The 17,231-nt window shown below is 38.1% G+C and overlaps 1 protein-coding gene across 2 annotated transcripts in view; it reads left to right on the plus strand.

Moving 5' to 3' along the window:
• GRM1 (glutamate metabotropic receptor 1) overlaps positions 1-17,231 on the plus strand; it is a gene marked incomplete at both ends in the record, with an annotated part of 182,539 nt that overhangs the window by 118,548 nt on the left and 46,760 nt on the right. The window lies entirely within an intron of this gene.

Raw genomic sequence — 17,231 nt, forward strand, 5'->3', positions numbered from 1 at the left:
TGTCTTTGCTTTGTTTGTTTTTAAATAACCGGTGAAAAGTAACAGTTCTAAACTGTGCAGATATGAATTTGAACTCTGGTACGAATATGTCTGGCACAGCCTCCTCTCAATATAGATCTGCTCTGTCATAGAGCAAATTGTTCCCCTTTCAGGTTTTAGAGCTATGTTGAGACTGAGAGGAGTGTAATATGGCTACCTGGTCACGACTGAGATAAAATAAGTAACAGTTACATTCTAACAAAAATCGGAACAAATATAAACCTTTAGTTTGTAATTTGTAAATATTTCATTTCTAGTCAAAAAGGTACATTTTGATAGTAAGGAAGTTACCCATGATAAACAAAAATAATGAAGTCTGGCTTCCCCTGGATTTTTGTCCTGTTCTTTCCATCTCCATCCCCTTTATGTGATGACATTAATCTCCATCGGTCTTCATGTGCTCCCTGAGCTGACTGCCCACAGTATTTCTAGTTCTTCCCTTCTCCATCAGTGGCACTTTTTAACAACACCTTCCACATTACCTTTAGTTTCCCCTCAGTTCTCTTATTACAGTTGAGTCATATCAAAAATATTGTGGCTGACTCAAAATTGGTCTGACATGCTGACTGGCTGGCACATCTGGGTGCTTAGAGGCTAGTGGTAAGGCATACTGGCTAAATAATTATTGAGTTTGCACTGATATTTTTTCCCTTAAAGGAATAATTAATTTCATATTATACCAAAATGTTTCTTCATGTTATATATATTTAATTGTTTTTGAGACTGCTTCACTTCAGACAAAGAAGCTAATATACTCCAACAAGGGCAGAAGTTGCAAAGGGGAGACTGAATGATGGACACACAATGCAAATACATGGCCTTCTTTCTTAAGAAATTACTTCTAAAATTGCTTTGTTTTGGTCATTCCATTAACAAAAATAAGTTTCAAGCTGATATCCTACAAAAATGTCTGTTTTTTGAGGAATCTCAGTGGCTGTTGTAAGCACAGGTAGTTTTGCAGCTTCTCGTTATAAAACTATGAACTTTAGTCAGTCAAAAATGACCACCAGTGTGGTCATTTTTCATCCATTTCATCAAAGGCAAATACCAGGTGCCAAGTTCAAACTGGACTAAAAGGGGTACTTCTTCACAGAACATGCAAATGAGTTGTTAGACATGGGTTGCTATAGACTCTAAATTTGTACTGGAGACAAAAAGCAGTTAAATAAATTCATGAAAAAACAAACAAACAAAACCAATAAGGGCTGTTTTATGAAAAACAAACAAATGAATAAGGGTTGTTTTATGGGAGAAAAAACAACAATAACACACCAATCTGTCTGAGGACATGTCAGGGCTGAAGGCAGTGGACATTGGAGAGGTTGCTGCAGAGGTATCATATGCCTGCCCTAGTGTTTTGTCCTTCTCAAGGCAACAGGTATCAGAGGCCGGAATGGTTACATTTGGGTAACACTACAGAAATACAAAAGGATTGGTAAACTCTGACAGTTAATAGTCATAATTCAGGCACTCAAAAATCTTTCCAGGCTCTGGGCAGCCTGCTGTAGTGGTTGGCAACCCTGCCGAGAGCAGGGGGGTTGAAACTAGATGATCTTTAGGGTCTTTTTCAACCCAGGCCATTCTATGACCCTGATTCCCTCCTCTAGAAGCTGTAAGTTTTTGCGTGAAACTTCAAAAGGTGATACTTAGGCTTTTCTGAAAAGCATTCAGTTCAATTGGGGATGAACCACTGATAACCCTCAGGCTTATCACATAGAACAGAGAAATTCATAAAAGTCTCAGATCACAAAAGGGAAACACTACAAGGCATCTATTCTTAATAACAGTATATCTATAAAACCAAGAGACATGCATGTCCCCAGCGAGTATGGGATCAATACAATGTTTTTTTTTGTATTTTTATTTAACTGCTCAGAGCTGACTGGTGACTGTCTGGTACCACCAGTTTTCTACACACATACCTTTGCCTAACCTTTCTGCAGAGTTGAGCGCTACTCCAAATACTAGCAGCTCCAATGGTTGCTGATGAAGCCTTAATCTCCAAGGTCTACTATGGCAGCACCAAGAAACTGCCTTCTGTACCTATCACAGGTTTGGAGACAGGCCTCTTCACAAGTTCTCTGGAAAAAAAAAAAAAAAAAAAAAAAAAGAAAAAAAGAAAAAGTCTGAATCGCCTCTTCTGTCCTTCAAAAAGAAGTCTCCATGCACAGATTTGAAGGAGAGAATCCATATTGCTCAATAAATAATAAACAGTAGAATTTGAAATCCATTAAAAGTACCAACAGACTAAGTTCTGACTTCCTTGTTGTACTACAAATTAAAGTCCTACTCCATCACCCCAGGAAAGCTATCAATATTGAACACTAGTATCGAGCTCCTCAACTCCATTATATTTGAGAGCTTTCGTTCTCATCTCACAGTATGCCATCAGTATTCCTTTAACAAATTACATACGGTCCTGCATTATGGAAAAAGCTGAGTCCCCTGTACTCCCAGAACTCCATGTACATTATTAGCATACATCGTGATTATGTCTGGTCCTGATCTGTTCTGTATTCCAGAAGTGCACTGGTAGTCATTACTGAGAACACAGCACACCTGCACTTTTGTATAAACAGGAATTGATTCAAAGGTAGTAGATTCATCTTCAGGCACTGGAGAGTTATCATGTCAGGAAGCTACCTAGTGTAAAAGAAAACCAAGGGCAAAAGATACTTTTGTTGTCTAAGAGTTCATAGTGTATTTGTAGCTACCCATCAGTGGGATCCCTAGGAGCAACCACAAACAAAAAAATGAGATGAGAGTGTTTTTCTCCAACTACCTTATTCAAAAAGATTCAAAACCCTTGGATCTATACAATTTGAAAATATAATTATGAAGTTTGTGGTTGAACATCTTCAATTACTGCTTGCCCAGTATAATTTTCTCATATACAACTTAATCACTTTATTGGGTAATTTATTCAGAATTGCCACTGAAATGTGGAGTTCAATTTCTAACATTTATGGATAGGCAAGGACTTCAAGCAATTACAGCTGCTGCATTTGCAAGTTCTCACACACCATTACTGACAAGTCAGCACTAGCTTGGGATTGCAGGCTTTCTAGGAAGCAAGGAAAAAGAAGTTCCTAGAAATCGCCCTTCCCTGATGACAGGAATTACTACTTGAATTCTCTCACTCAGTCCCTGAGAAAACTGATGTTCTCCTTCAGGAATTCTCATGTTGCAATTAACTCTGTACATGCAATTTCTTTTTTTAAGGAAAAAAAAAGTCTATGTGGGCTAAGAATTACTGGAAGGAAGCAAATCCAAATGCCTTCTATTTATGAAGTCTGAGGGCTGACTAAAAATTGACCATATTTTCAAAATATTTTATCTGGATATACTAGTACTATGTAGTAGTAGCAGCACAAGTTCTTGGGAAGAGAAGACAACCTGCTCCTTTGGATCATTCCTTTCTTTCGTATAATAATAATAAAAAAAAAAAAAAAAAAAAGAAAAAAGAAAACAACCAGCAAAAACAACAACACACTACTTTTCCCATTTGGGTGGCAGCCAAATGAGTGGGGGCTATTTTTGACTCATTCTTTGTTAATGTTATAGCCAAATGCCTCTCAGAAGTGTCTACCTGTCTGTCTCTCTCTTTCTCATGGCTATAGAAGATACTCTTCTCAACACAACTAGATTCAAGCCTAGAATATTTCTTGTAAATAGTAAAGAGATTTTTGTATGATCTTCTCTTGTAGATTCTTTGATTTCTAGAAGGCCAAAACCACTTCCAGTACCAAGTTACTTTTCTTCAACTGTTTATGCCACTGATGTATTTTCACTGTTTTCCATTTAGTAACTACATTCTTCAGGAAACCAAGCATGTCCTGCATCTTTGTATGGACCACTGACTCAATGGGAGGTTTAGAACTTCACAACATTCTTCATACCCTTTAGATGAAAAGTCAGAACAGAGTAGTCCATTTTAACATGAACAGTAAAAAGCTGCTTCTGAATTTGAGATGCTAAGAAGCTACCTAGCTCAGGATGGACCTGACACTGAGTTCCCTTAATGCTCAACCTCAGGCATTGCTCCAAGCAGCAGTCACAACTTGCCTCAGTTCATCAAACGCAGGCATTTCAACATTTTGAAGGTTGTATGCTGACAATGAGATTAGGTGATAGACTGTACCTATCAAGTGACAAACACCCTTCCAACAGATCTTTAGGATGTTTTCTGCTCTCTGATCTGGTAGAAATAACCTGAATAGAAGTCCTTTCCTCCCCACAAAACTACAGTGACAAATGTTTCTCTGCTGGACTTGGAGAGCCCACATAGACTAGAGTTAAATGCAATTCTCACATACATGGAAAGGATGTAGAACTCACTACAGTTCAAACACTTGTGTGGAGGTCTAACTGCTGATTTACAAAATGCCTGCTCACCTCTTGGCAGATAATACAATGGCTGCCATTTGTGTGAACTGGGTGGGATGAGTACTCCTCTGCACCACAGGAGACAGTTATGAAATTGGTTATGGAACTGATGCAAGCATCAGATTATGCTCACAGCAGTTCATCTGCTGGGACAACAAAATACATTGGCAGGCAATCAGCACAGACATTTTTCGACAGAGTGAAGTGGAACAAAGTGGGCAATTCATGATTCATTCATTGATTCAATTGATCTTTGAGGAGAAGGATTATTTGTCTGTGAACCTATTTGTGGCAGACAAGAACAAGAAATGTAGATTTTTTTTTATTCCAGAGGAGATTGCAGGCCAAGTTCCCTTGGATGATTACTCATACCTTGGACATGCCAAAAGGATTGCTTTATCTGCTAATTCTTGTCTGGGTACAAGAGAAAGACAAGCAATCAGATTGAGTGCAGCCAAAGTCACAGAATTACATAATCACTCAGGCTGGAAGGTAGCTCAGGAACTTCAGAACTTGTCTTCATCATGAACTTTTTCTCAAGACCAATTTTAGTTTTGATTATTTTATATGAGATGGCATGGAGCCCTCATTTTCTCATATCAGTTAGCAAAACACTTTGGGCTATGTACTTGATTGTTTCTATCCTTTGCAGAAAGCATTAATGCTTTTCTACTGAGAGCTGATGTGAGTAGTTTTCAGAACGTCTAAGGCTATGTTGTGTACTGGGCAAATTAAATCCAGCAGATGTTATTAGAACTCATTCTGCTGTGTCAGAGGTGTCCATAGGTGCTTCTCTGAGAAAATTCCTTTAATCCTATAAAGCTCTCTCACACAGTACCTCATATAGCAATAGAATCAAGCTATTGACATATCATAACTTCTTCAAGATCTATTGTACTTTATGTATCCTGACTCACCCTTCCTAACCACTGCTTTGGATTTCTATCATACTTTTATACTCTGGAGTAGAGAAGCAGCTGAAGTTCTTTTTTTATGTTCTCAGTATAAGGCAGGAGATCTAAGCTTCATCGCACAGAAGGGGTCAAAACTCTCTGATCTCAATCTCTTGGGCACCTATAATGAAGCATATTAAGTACAACTTATCTGAAAGAACTATGGCTGCTACACTTTTTAGTCAAGGCTTTTTTAAAGCAGATAAGACAGGAGAGCTGGAGGCTTATATTATTTCCCAGACAAAGTAACAGATGGCTTTTAAGGTTTAAAGAGGAGGAAGTTTAATAATGTCCATATATGTGATAAATCATAGGCATAATTAAGAGAAGACATTACCTGAAGTCAGGTTTTTGTTCATTTGCTCCCAGCTTATTTTTTGAAGAAAGTAGCTTCATTTATCCAATATTCTATATTTCTAAAAATTTTAACCAGTCTGTCAATCAAAATAGAATCACAATATCTATTTTTCTTTGTTTGGAATCCATAAAAAAATGAGATCATCATCAAATAAAGGAAAAGAATAGTATATGTATGCCCCTGTAACAGTACAGAAGACAGTTTACAGAACATATTTGTACTATAGTGGGATATCACAAAAGTTTTCTCACTCTAATATTTACACGTACATTTCCCATTGTGGATTTTAACAGTCAAAGTTCCCACTTCTGGGATTAAAACAGTCCTCAGGTAGGCTTGTGACATTCAGCCTTCTCCATTACATGAGTAAACCGACGGAGCTGCAAAGGAACAGGACATATGAATCATGCTCCCTGGTGCCTCCTCTGTGCTCTTGTCTGCTGTGCCTGAAGAGTGACAGGGGCACTCCTGGCTGCTCAGACTGTCACAGATGCTTTGAACTTGTATCTGCAGTGTCGGGAGGACAAAAGGGCGCAATTAAAATTAATTGACTTTTTCCTAGAAATCAATTTTTTTGTGCAGTTCACACATCAGACCAATTACCCTAGATATAAGCATTTAACCAAATCTGTAAATAAACCTGATGAAATAATAACAGTAACTGATCAGAAAACAAGGCCAGCTGCCTTCTGTCAACCCTCCTGGTATTTTATTAGATTGTTTCTTCCCTTTTCTCATTTACCTGGAGGTGGAAAGTTGTTAAACTCAGCTAGCAGTTTTACAGGTTTTCATTATTTACTTCATACTCCATTACATTCATTACTCCATAAATACTGGTGCAAAGGAGATACAGCAGGATCTAATGTGTAGGTGTGAACCCATCCACTCACACGTCTGGCTGCAGCCCAGAGAGACTCTTTGTGCACAAGGATATTTGCTGAAAAATAGGCAATAGAATTCTTAAAATGAACAAGGTCCTCTTAATAGATCTTGGGTGAACTGTGGTGTAAAGAACAATAAATTATGAGCTGGAGTATTAAAACGTGAACCATAAAAGTTACAAGTCTTCCTACTAGAATAAACTATACTCATATCCATAAGGAGAATAATCTGATGGAAGATGCATGCTCCAAAGAGTAGGGCTGCCAGAACAACCTGCTGCTTTTCCACTCATACTGGGAGGACCTGGGAAGTGAAGAACTCTGCCAGTGTGGAACTAGGGAAAAATAATGAAAACAGCTTCTTGAGCTAGGCTAGGCTACTGACTGAGCCAGAGAGGGCTACTGCAGCACAGCAAGGTGTGAGATGATGATTTCCAGAGGTATCTTTCAGCTTGGATTTTTATGATTTGTATAGTAGAAAGTAACTTTGGAGGAACCTGCAAGTTCAAACCTTTAATTTAGTTCTTGGTTCAAACTTAGCTTTACAGGGACAGAAACTTAGGGCTATTCCCTTCAAAGCAAAAGTACTCTATGCAGCATGCTATGCAGTGTGTCGTCTACTTTCTGAAAAAGCCAGTTTGTTCTGCCTGTTTTTCCAGGCTTATTTTGTCTAGGAGTTCACATCACAAGGACCAGTTTTCTTATGAAATGCCAGGTACTTTAGTAATTTGGGTTTGGCTGGGCTAGATAGACCTTTTTTTGCTGCATTGTCATATCTGACTACACTGAGGAAAAAAGGAGGTGCACTAAAATAAATGCTTTTGAAATTCTTTCAGATCTGAAAGACCAGCTTCTGTTTTTTTTTTTAAATGCATGAATAAAGATTAGGCCCACTTATTTTGTCTTCTGATTTGCTTAGCTCTAGTTCGCTACTAATCAGTGCTGCATTGTCCTTGTGCAGACGTCACTCAGAAGCTTCTAATCTTAGCTTTGCTTTAAAATGAATTTTTTTCTGTGATACGGTACTTAAACACAACTCTGGGCATATGTCCAGTCAGCTTGTTAAGGGCAAAATATAGTGGATCTTTGCGATCTGTGCATGTGTGACTAATGCACTGCATATTGCAAGAGTTGCAAGGAAATATCTGGATATCTCTACCAGGCATTTGAAACCCACCTTTAATTTAAAAAGAAAACTGTGAGTGTGCTCTGCTAAATTATAATATGATCCAGCTAGGTTCTGGTTAGGGTAGCTGAGGCCACTTTGTTCATCCCCAGTGCCAGAGCAGCTGCAGCAGCTGCCTGTGATCGCAGGAAACAAGAGCAGTCTCTGAGAGCAACTGTGGCTGCAGGGCTGCAGCCTTGTCTGGGTGGGCAGCAGTTACTTAGCACATGTGAAGTCCACAAATCAGCATGCAACACTGTGGTCCTAGGAAGCCAGTCCCACAAACAAGAGGTTTCTTGTGTGAGGAAATGGTGTATTTAAAATAAAATAAAAAAATAATCAGTAAATGCGGGGAATTTAGTGATACACATTGGTGTTCACATTAATTTATTCATGGTAAGTTAACGATGGTGTTCTTAATACCACCTTAATGTTAAGAACAGAAATGAGGAAAAAGTGTTTTTTTTTTCTTCATGGTAATAATAAAAGAAAAAAGAAAACCACTAGTACTGGCTAATGAGAGATATGCTGTGGGAAAGGGGCAGAAAGTACAATGGAAAGGGCTCAGGGGTTGAGATAAGGACAGGGAGATCACTCAACAATTATTGTGACAGGCAAAATGGACACAGCAGAGGGAAATTAATATAATTTATTACTATCAAGCTAGAGCAGTGAGAAACAAAAAACAACCAGAAACACTGTCGCCCATCCACCCTCCTCTACCTCCTCTACTTGAGCGGCACAGGAGAATGGGGAATGGGGGCTGTGATCAGTCCCTAACGCTGATAAATATTAGGTACCTCTCCTGACTGTTCTTCAGACTCACACAGAACCACTGGAATTTAAATTAGGAAAAGATCTGTTAGGCCAGCCACTCTGTGCCTGCCAGCCACAGAGTCTCCTACCATGTATGAAGTACTTCGCCCAATGTTAACATGTATTATTGACCCACACCTTTGACAGTCTGAGGATCTCATGCCCATATACTGACAACTGGAAACTAAAACTTAGTTATTTACAGGTCTAGATCAATGAACTCAGAATAGTTTGTGCAATTTTTTTTTTCTGTTTTGCCACCTCCATGTCAGATTGGAGCAGAGATCTTCAGAGAGAACAGGTTAAAGAATAACATGTATTTCATTATTGCATCATATTTTTCTACCCTAATGTAAAGACTGTGATTAGTAGTTTGTGTGTTGTACTGGTGTAGAATATTTAACATATAATGATACTGGATTCTTGTTTACTTCTTTGCCCTGTTCAGTGGTAATATCTTCTATGTTTTATATGAAAGTTGCTTGTTTTCTGCTCTGAGTCTGCATTTTCTGATGAACATGCTCAAAATTAGGTTCCTGAAGTGCACACTCTGAGACCTAGATAAATTGGCCTGATTTTGAAGGCACTGATCTCCCGTAATTCCCATAGAAATCAACAGCAACTAGAGAAGTTCAGGTATTAATCACATCAATTAATTAGTTGCCTGAGTATGTATTCAGGTTCCTAATTTAAGTATCCAGGATGGTTAATGTTCTGAAAGCTGCAGCACAATTACTGAGTTTTGTCTTCCTCTTGCAGATAAAGTCTCAGGCTTTGTATGAATAGCATGACACTTGAAATTTAATCAGTCCTGTTTCCTGTCCTTTTCGATTGCTCCTTCTCTGTATGCTATAATAGGATATCTGTAAGGGCATCTGACTCAACAATTTCATTTATTAATGATGAAAATCATGATTGATCTAGCCAAATAACATCAAAATCTGCAAATATTTCTTTAGATTTCTAAATGACTTTGATTTTGTGTGCTCATTCCTGCCTCCTGTAAGAGTAGCAGCAAGTCATTATCTGCTAGACTTGTTCCAAATAACAGACCTGTTAAGAATAGTAGTTCTAAATATGTCTTTAATGGAGTATGCAAGTAAGGCAGCAAGGTTACATAGTTACATAGTTACCTGAGGGAGAGGGGAAAACTGAAGGTTGTTTTACCTTTTTTTTTTTTTTTTTTTTTTTTTTTAAATCGTTTCTCCACAGGTCATTTAGAAAATGTTCTCTGTAGAATCCTGCCTGTGTCAGGATCCAGGATGGCATTAGAGGAAGAAGTTAGCTGAGCAATTTGTAAAGAAAGCAAGAAAAGCAGATGCATTCAAGGTCTCTGTGATAATAACTAATCATATTAAAATGGTGCCTGAGGCTTTGAGAGCATATTGAGGGCATTCGTGGAACCCTGCAGAGTCTGAAAAAGGGGCTCAGAGACAGGTTATGGTTGGACTGGGAATGACAGAAACAACTATAGAATATGCAGTAGGAGTAACAAATTGAATTGCTGTCAAGAAACAGGACATAAGAAAATAAAAGACTTGAAACAAAACAAACAAACAAAAAAAAAGCAGTCAAAGAATGTCTTGGGATGGGGGGACTGGGATGCCTGATCAGAGTATGGTCTGTTTTGGATCAGATGGGGTAAATGGCCTCCTTTCCATTCATACTGTTTGTGAATCTTCCATTAAAGCAATTGTTATTGCATATGTAATATAAAATCATAGGTTGAGCTTGCCTGCTCAAATATCTTTGTCAGCATTAAATTTTAGTCAGTTAGTGAAATAATAAGATGGATTTCAGATACTATAGCTGGATTTGAAATCAGTGTCTTTGCTGATTACATGTACAAACCATTCAATCAAGGAACAACAACAACAAAAGTCTGCTTGCATATATTATTCCTGCTTATAAGATGAAATATTCATTTCTAATTAAAATAGGAGCTGAGAAATAATGACTTGCTGTAGAAGTTAAATAATAATCTTGAATAAATAATAGAACATGCTGTGGTCATTTTGCAGGCAGTTTGTATGCAGTCCAGCTTTTAAGAAAAACAAATTAATCATAATAATTATTTGTCAAGCTCTCATAATAATTACTGTCTGTCTCTAAGAAAGGCACTGGAATCACTTCAGTTTATCTCCTATGTTGCCTATTTCTCTAATAAACACGTCAATTAGTGTTATTAACAAGCACGGTGTTAATGTCCTAACTATCTGCATTAGAGCAGATTTTTTTTTAAGCCTAAACTCCTTCTAACTTGATGAATTCCCCAAGATCAGAATTGAAAGTAGAGTTTTATTGATTTCTAGTTTTAAGGCTTGAATCTGATCATTCATTCCATTTGGGTTTTGACTGTAGGTATTAATAAGCCACTATAATTTCATGCCAGATTTCTGGACAATTCCATGAGTCTTCCAGTAGTTGATCACAGTATTTTATTTGGTGATGAATGACCAGAAGGTAGAAGGGCCACATATAGATGTTTTTCTAACCATTGAGTAGGTTAAGTATCTACAGATCACTCTGTTCATGATAGAATTAATTCCAATCATCATCATTAGAAAATGCATAAAAATGAAAGTTCATTATTTTATATGCATTGTAGCAGTTGTATGTATTGTCACAGTTTGGCTGCCACGAAACAGGTAGCACATAAATACAAAGTAATATTTCTTTTCAAACCATTTGAACTGATGCTAAAAAATCTGACTTGTGTTTACCTGGGAGTCCAAGATACAGAAATTGATTTATCTCAAATAAATACAAGTATTTTCTTCTGTTGTTTTCCAGTCTATTAATTCCAAAGTACTAGAATTAAGATAATAGCCTAAATGGGGTAATCAATAACCTTAAAAATTAACCTTCTTGTCAATTTTTGGTAATGTTCCTTCACTACTGAACATTATGTGAATTAAATTTCTTAAGCTGATTGCCTCGCAAGAACGCACTCAGAGGTCATGAGCATGGATCCTTTTTATTTGAGGGGGGCTGGGGGGGCTAAGGGAGCCTGTTTTTCTTTTTCCCTTCACTGAGCTATAGTCTGCACATCTATCAGTCTGTTTCATTAAGAAAAACCAGTCATCACTGCAGAGCTATTTCATGATGGTCGTTCTACTAAAAGCTAGGAACAAAGAGAAGCAGTGCAAAGATTTCCTGTTAGGTCTTTGACAGCTTATAGGAGTGGATATGTACAGTCGTGTCAGAAGAGGTTTCAAACACTGCCTTGCAGATGTGTTTAGAGGAGAAAGAATAGCAAGTCATCCTCATATGGCCATATACCCTAATTTTTTTCTTCAGTAAAATTCTTAACATCAACAGAATTTTAGCCCAGAAGGAAGAAACAGAGAGGCTTTGGGCCATACTGTCATCCCCAGCAGAAGCTTTATTAGGCTGTTGAGCTTCTCTCAAGCCATCTGGTGTAAGGATTTATCTCCAGACCTGTATTTAACACCACGTGCCATATTCATTAACTTGTAGAGAAAGTTCTATTTTTTATTTTTTATTATTTTTTATTTTTTATTTTGTGTGTGTGTGTGTTTGTGTGTGACCAGGTTCTTTTAGCTCTTACTGGTAGCAACAACCTTGCCATGGGCAGCCCTCTCCTGGTGTGGCTGCTATGCAGGCAGCTCTGCTGTTAGCATGGCCCTTAGGTAGCACACTATATTTCCTTTTGAGCCCTCTCTTTTCTGCTAGCCAACACAAGAGAGGGGGCAGGCAATGCAGATTTATGGAGAAAGGGAAAAGGATCTTTTTCTCCACTGCAGGCCTGTTTTTCACTCCCCTGCCTCCCTCTCCAGTGACGCAGTGCTGGCACAGTCATGCTGCTAGCTGCTCAGAGGTCTCCAGCTTCCCCCTAGCCTCTCCCAAAGCCAAAGAAAGGCTGTAGTGCTGCACATCATCTGGAAGTGTCAGTGAATGTATAATATCTCACCCAGGCATGCTTGCCTGCTCACCCGAGCACTGTCACGTACAGACATCAGGCATGGCTCTACTTCCTCTTTGCGTGAAGCTGCAGCCAGCCTTTGGGAAATGACAGTCTCATCTTCTGCATAGCTTGTGTGGGTCAGTAAAGAGGAGATGTAAAAGGAAAGTTCTCTCTGCTCTCTTGGGCACAGGCACGTTGGAACACGGGTTTGTCATCTCCCACAGTGTGAGCATGAGTTATGTGCATTGTCACTTGGTGTTTACATCTTAAATCTGCTTTTCCTGGAGTGATATGGCTGTGTGAGAGTCTAGATGTCCATAGAGAGAGGCAGAAAAGGCAGGGAGGGGAAGGGAGCTTCAGGCTCCTGTGCCTGCTTAGCAAAGTTTGCAGACTGTGGAAGACAAATACAGTTAGGAGATCTGTTTCCTTTTGTTTTGCTCCTAAGTTGTGTTGTGTATGGGCTGGACCTGTGAGTTCAGCATCATCTCAGGGCTGGCAGCACTGCTCAGTCCCCTGCCCAGAGCCTAGTGACTCTGAGACTCTCCTGCATCTGATTAATGAGTGAGTCAGCAGCTTGTGCAGACATTTCCCCTCATAACATTTCAGCTTCACTGTGGCACTGTTGTATTAGTGTATGCCAGCTTCATTCTAGAGTCTTTGACACTAAGCTCTTAAAGCCCTGATGTGCTTACATAACGTGATATGGAGAACCAAGAAAGTAAATTTAATTAAAAATTTCCCTACTGCTTCTAACACACAGGGAGAGACAAAAGGAAGACACGTCTTTTTGAACACTGAAGGATAATGTGGCATCCTCACAAAAACAGGCAGGGAAGCTGAAGACAACAATGGTGTATAGTGTGTCTAAAAATGGGACTGATCTTTTAAAGTTTAAGTGTTAGACATCTAAACCAAAGAGGAACCTGCACCTCTTGATGGCTGAATTCTTATTTTGGTTTCCTTTAGTGACTGAGTTGATATCCGTGAAAGATACATAGGTGAAAGGAAGGAAAAAGAGACCCTCATATATTCACCAGATCAGCTTTATTCCAGGAGAAGAAAAAAGTTATTAGTTATTTGTCTAACTTTGCTGCTGCAGTCAGCATCCAGTTAATGCCTTGGCCTTTGAATTGTTTTCACTTCTCTGTAGTTTCATCTAAAACTAGTAATATACCAATCCCAATTAAAAGGCAACATTCACCAGGTGTAGCAGTAGTATGCGGGAGACCTGTAGGTTTCCTTGTGCTCAGAAAGAAAATAGCAGGGTATCTCAACTGGTAACTAATCGTATCCTAGCTTTTCAGGGAAAGAAAAAATACATTAAATATAATTGCATGAACAGAATCTCTTTGCTTGGGGAAATACGAAACATTTGAAGAATGGAAGAGAAACCCTTCTGATTTAATGACAGCCTGAAAATGAAGTCTGCAACCCTGTGAACTCCATTTATTGCTTCACTAGTACTGTAAAATTTCCAATGTTTTTGGTGTGTTTTCAAATCAAACCCTCACATTGTAAGATATTCCCCCTCTTTTACCTGGTGAAAGCTTCCTGTACTCTTGTCAAACGGCAGAGCCACTTGCTATTCTATTGAGAGCACTGCAGTGTTTTGTATAGATTGGTGACAGGAGGCAGTTAGGGAAAGATCCATTTTCTTAAATAATACTTCCTTCCTGACCCTTACCTGACAAGTAGTAGAGTTTCATCCAGTCAAACAAATAGTTTACATTACAATGGGAATCAATTACCTGTTTTATCTTGTGTCTTTTTGATAGCTCTTCTACCATCCTTCCTGTGTGTCCTATCAGGCAGGACCCTCTCATCTCTCTGTATTTAGCTACTTCTAGAACTTGCCTCCCTGCTGCAAACACATGGACATCAACGTGGGAAGTGACCATTACACATATGGTCTGCTTTTGTTTGAAAACAATAAAAGAGCTGCTTTCTGGGGCAGAAACCATACTTGAAACAATAATTTACTCTGATAGGATTATCTGTTTTAGGTTAAATGAAACATTTATTATGGTCCGTGGCAAATTTTACAGTCTATCATTCTGTCTCATGAAAATTGCAAGTAATATTTAAATTCACATTGAAAAAAAGCCTTTTATTTTCTTAGCCTATTTTTGGTTGGTGAAACAAACAAACAAAATCAGTTTTCCACAAATTTCCAGCAGTTGCATTAGCTTTACATAGAGCCACCAAGGTCATTGAGATAGTCCATTACAATAATCTAAGCAAAGCCTGCAGCCCTGATCCACAATTACCTGTTCTGATAACTCACTAACACTTACTGGCCTCTCCTTCTCAGGCAGGCAGCTACAGCTGGAATTGCCTGGATAACAGACAGTTACTTTTGAAAACAACTTCAGATTTTTTTTTTTTTTGTAGCTGCTTATTTGATTGTGGGCTGAAACATATGGGCATTTGGATGTTTTTGTATACAAGAAATAACTTTTATGAATCTGACTTCTTAGCTCTGACTACATTTGGACTTAATGAGAGCAGTGGAGTCAACAAATTCCTCTCTATACCACCAATAGATGAAGATTTTATTCAGATTCCATTGCCATATAATATTAATGAACAGAATGCATTTGTTTTTAAAAAGATGATATGCAGAGAAAGCCATTTAGTGTGCAGGTTGCGAACACATCATCTCTATACTAATTACATTTAGAGGCATTATAATCTTTAGTACCCATTTTGCAATGCCTTAAGGTGAATTTTGTTAAACAATTATATTGTTATCTTTGTTGTTAGATAACATAAGAGATGTTATAAATAGAATGTGAGAAAGAAAGAACTGGCAATATTTGTAAAATACCTGAATCCATAATGCCAAATGAGCTTAAATAAAAGAAGCCTTTTGCAAAAGTTATTTAATAGAATCTTAATTTGTCTCTTAATAACCTGATAAAGAACAAGATAAAATCATCCTGATAAAGAAAAAATATTCAGGGAATAGGTGACAAAAGAGAAATGTAGAATTAATAGCTTTTTCTCTCCTCTATGTCCAAAGATAAAGCTCTAATTAGACAGTTATGCATCCAAATAAGAGTGCCCTATTTTTTCCAAGGAGACAAATATCCTAAAATTCATCAAAAAAAAAAAAAAAAAAAAAAAAGCCACAACCAACAACACTGAGCTAAGTCTGTTCATCACCTTTCATGTGCCATTTAGTTGCCAAAATAATATGTAGCTGCTGCTGTTGGGGACCCAGATTTGAAATGACCTAACTTTGCAGTATGTTGGCCTTCTGCCCTGCTCCCTGCAAGATTCTATGGCACAAATTTGGTGTGGTCCAAGTTTGTCAGGTCTTCTCTTATGAGACACTGCAAGATATGTGACTTCTGTTATTTGCCAAGGGCAAGTTATATCACTCACAGACTTGTACAGAGCCAGATGGTCATGTTTGCTTGGAGTCATTGGTAAGGCAGTGTATGTTGGGACTGAAAGAGAGGATGGGAAATCTGCCTCCACAATTTCTCCAACACATGGGGACATTTGCTGCAAACCTAGGTACCACTCTACCAGATCATGGAGTTACCATGATCTGCTGCCTGGCATCTTGTCGGGAAAGCACTCTTCACTCTTTGGCGTGGCTTTGTGCCAGGTTGTTTTGCACACAGCCCAAGTACGGCAGATTTCTTTTTTTCATCTTCCCAGGGAAATTTAGCCCTGGTTGTACTTCCAAAATAATTTCTTTGCTTAAATGAGCACTCGTATTGAATGTAGCCCCCCACCATGCAACTGGCAATAAAGCTAAAATCTCATATGGTTTACCCACAAAACATTTCAGTCCTGGGAAGGATCACTACAATTGAAGAAGGCAGTGTATACCATCTATAAGATATTCAGCCCTCTGTCATGACTGCCAGAAAAGACAATAGCTTTGATAATAGCTAATAACTGGACTAAGAGAACAAAATATATTTTTATATGATATTAAATATTCAGCATTTGACAGTTCGTTTTGGAGTCTGAAACAAACTATAAAAATATCTGCTTATTCCAGATCAAACATTAGCATTTATAACAATTTTATTCAACAGATTTTGGCTTTTTACTCTAATCAAGAGTCATCTGTGAACAGACTGTGTTCTTTATCAAATGTGCATATTTGTTCAAAATTTACCAACTGGCTAGGTATTGATCCGATTCTCCAACCAAAATGTTTTTACATTTCTTTCCATCCCAAATTCCTTCCTGCCCTAACCTTTCTGAGGACCACAAACAAGTAATCATTCGTGCTTAATTTCTTGTTGAATATTAGTATAGGCTTTTCCTGTCTTTACCTTCTACCTTAAAGTTTACATCACTTTTAGCCCTCATTTGATAGTATATTTTTTCTTAATTTCAGTGTATCAAATGAGATTGTATGAGTACTCTCTCTGCTCTCGAGAATACTGATAGTCCCACACCTACTACACAGCAAAGGCACTAGACTATATTCATGGTTGTTTTACATTCAGCTCCTCGTAAGTACCTAGTATATGAAGATAATATTAGTTACATTTGAGGCACATTACAGTAAAAGGAAAGACTCACAATTTGTTTCTGGGAACTGTTTAAAGGAAATCATTAAAGAAATATTTGCATTGTATCCAATACAAAAATAAGTGTGAAATTCAGGACACCTGAATGCTTCAATGTCATTCCTAAAGGTAATGGCCTAATTCAAGTGATTTCAATTAATCTGGTA

Source organism: Aythya marila, assembly GCF_965140915.1.
Source record: "Aythya marila genome assembly, chromosome: 3".
Classification (NCBI taxonomy): Eukaryota; Metazoa; Chordata; class Aves; order Anseriformes; family Anatidae; genus Aythya; species Aythya marila.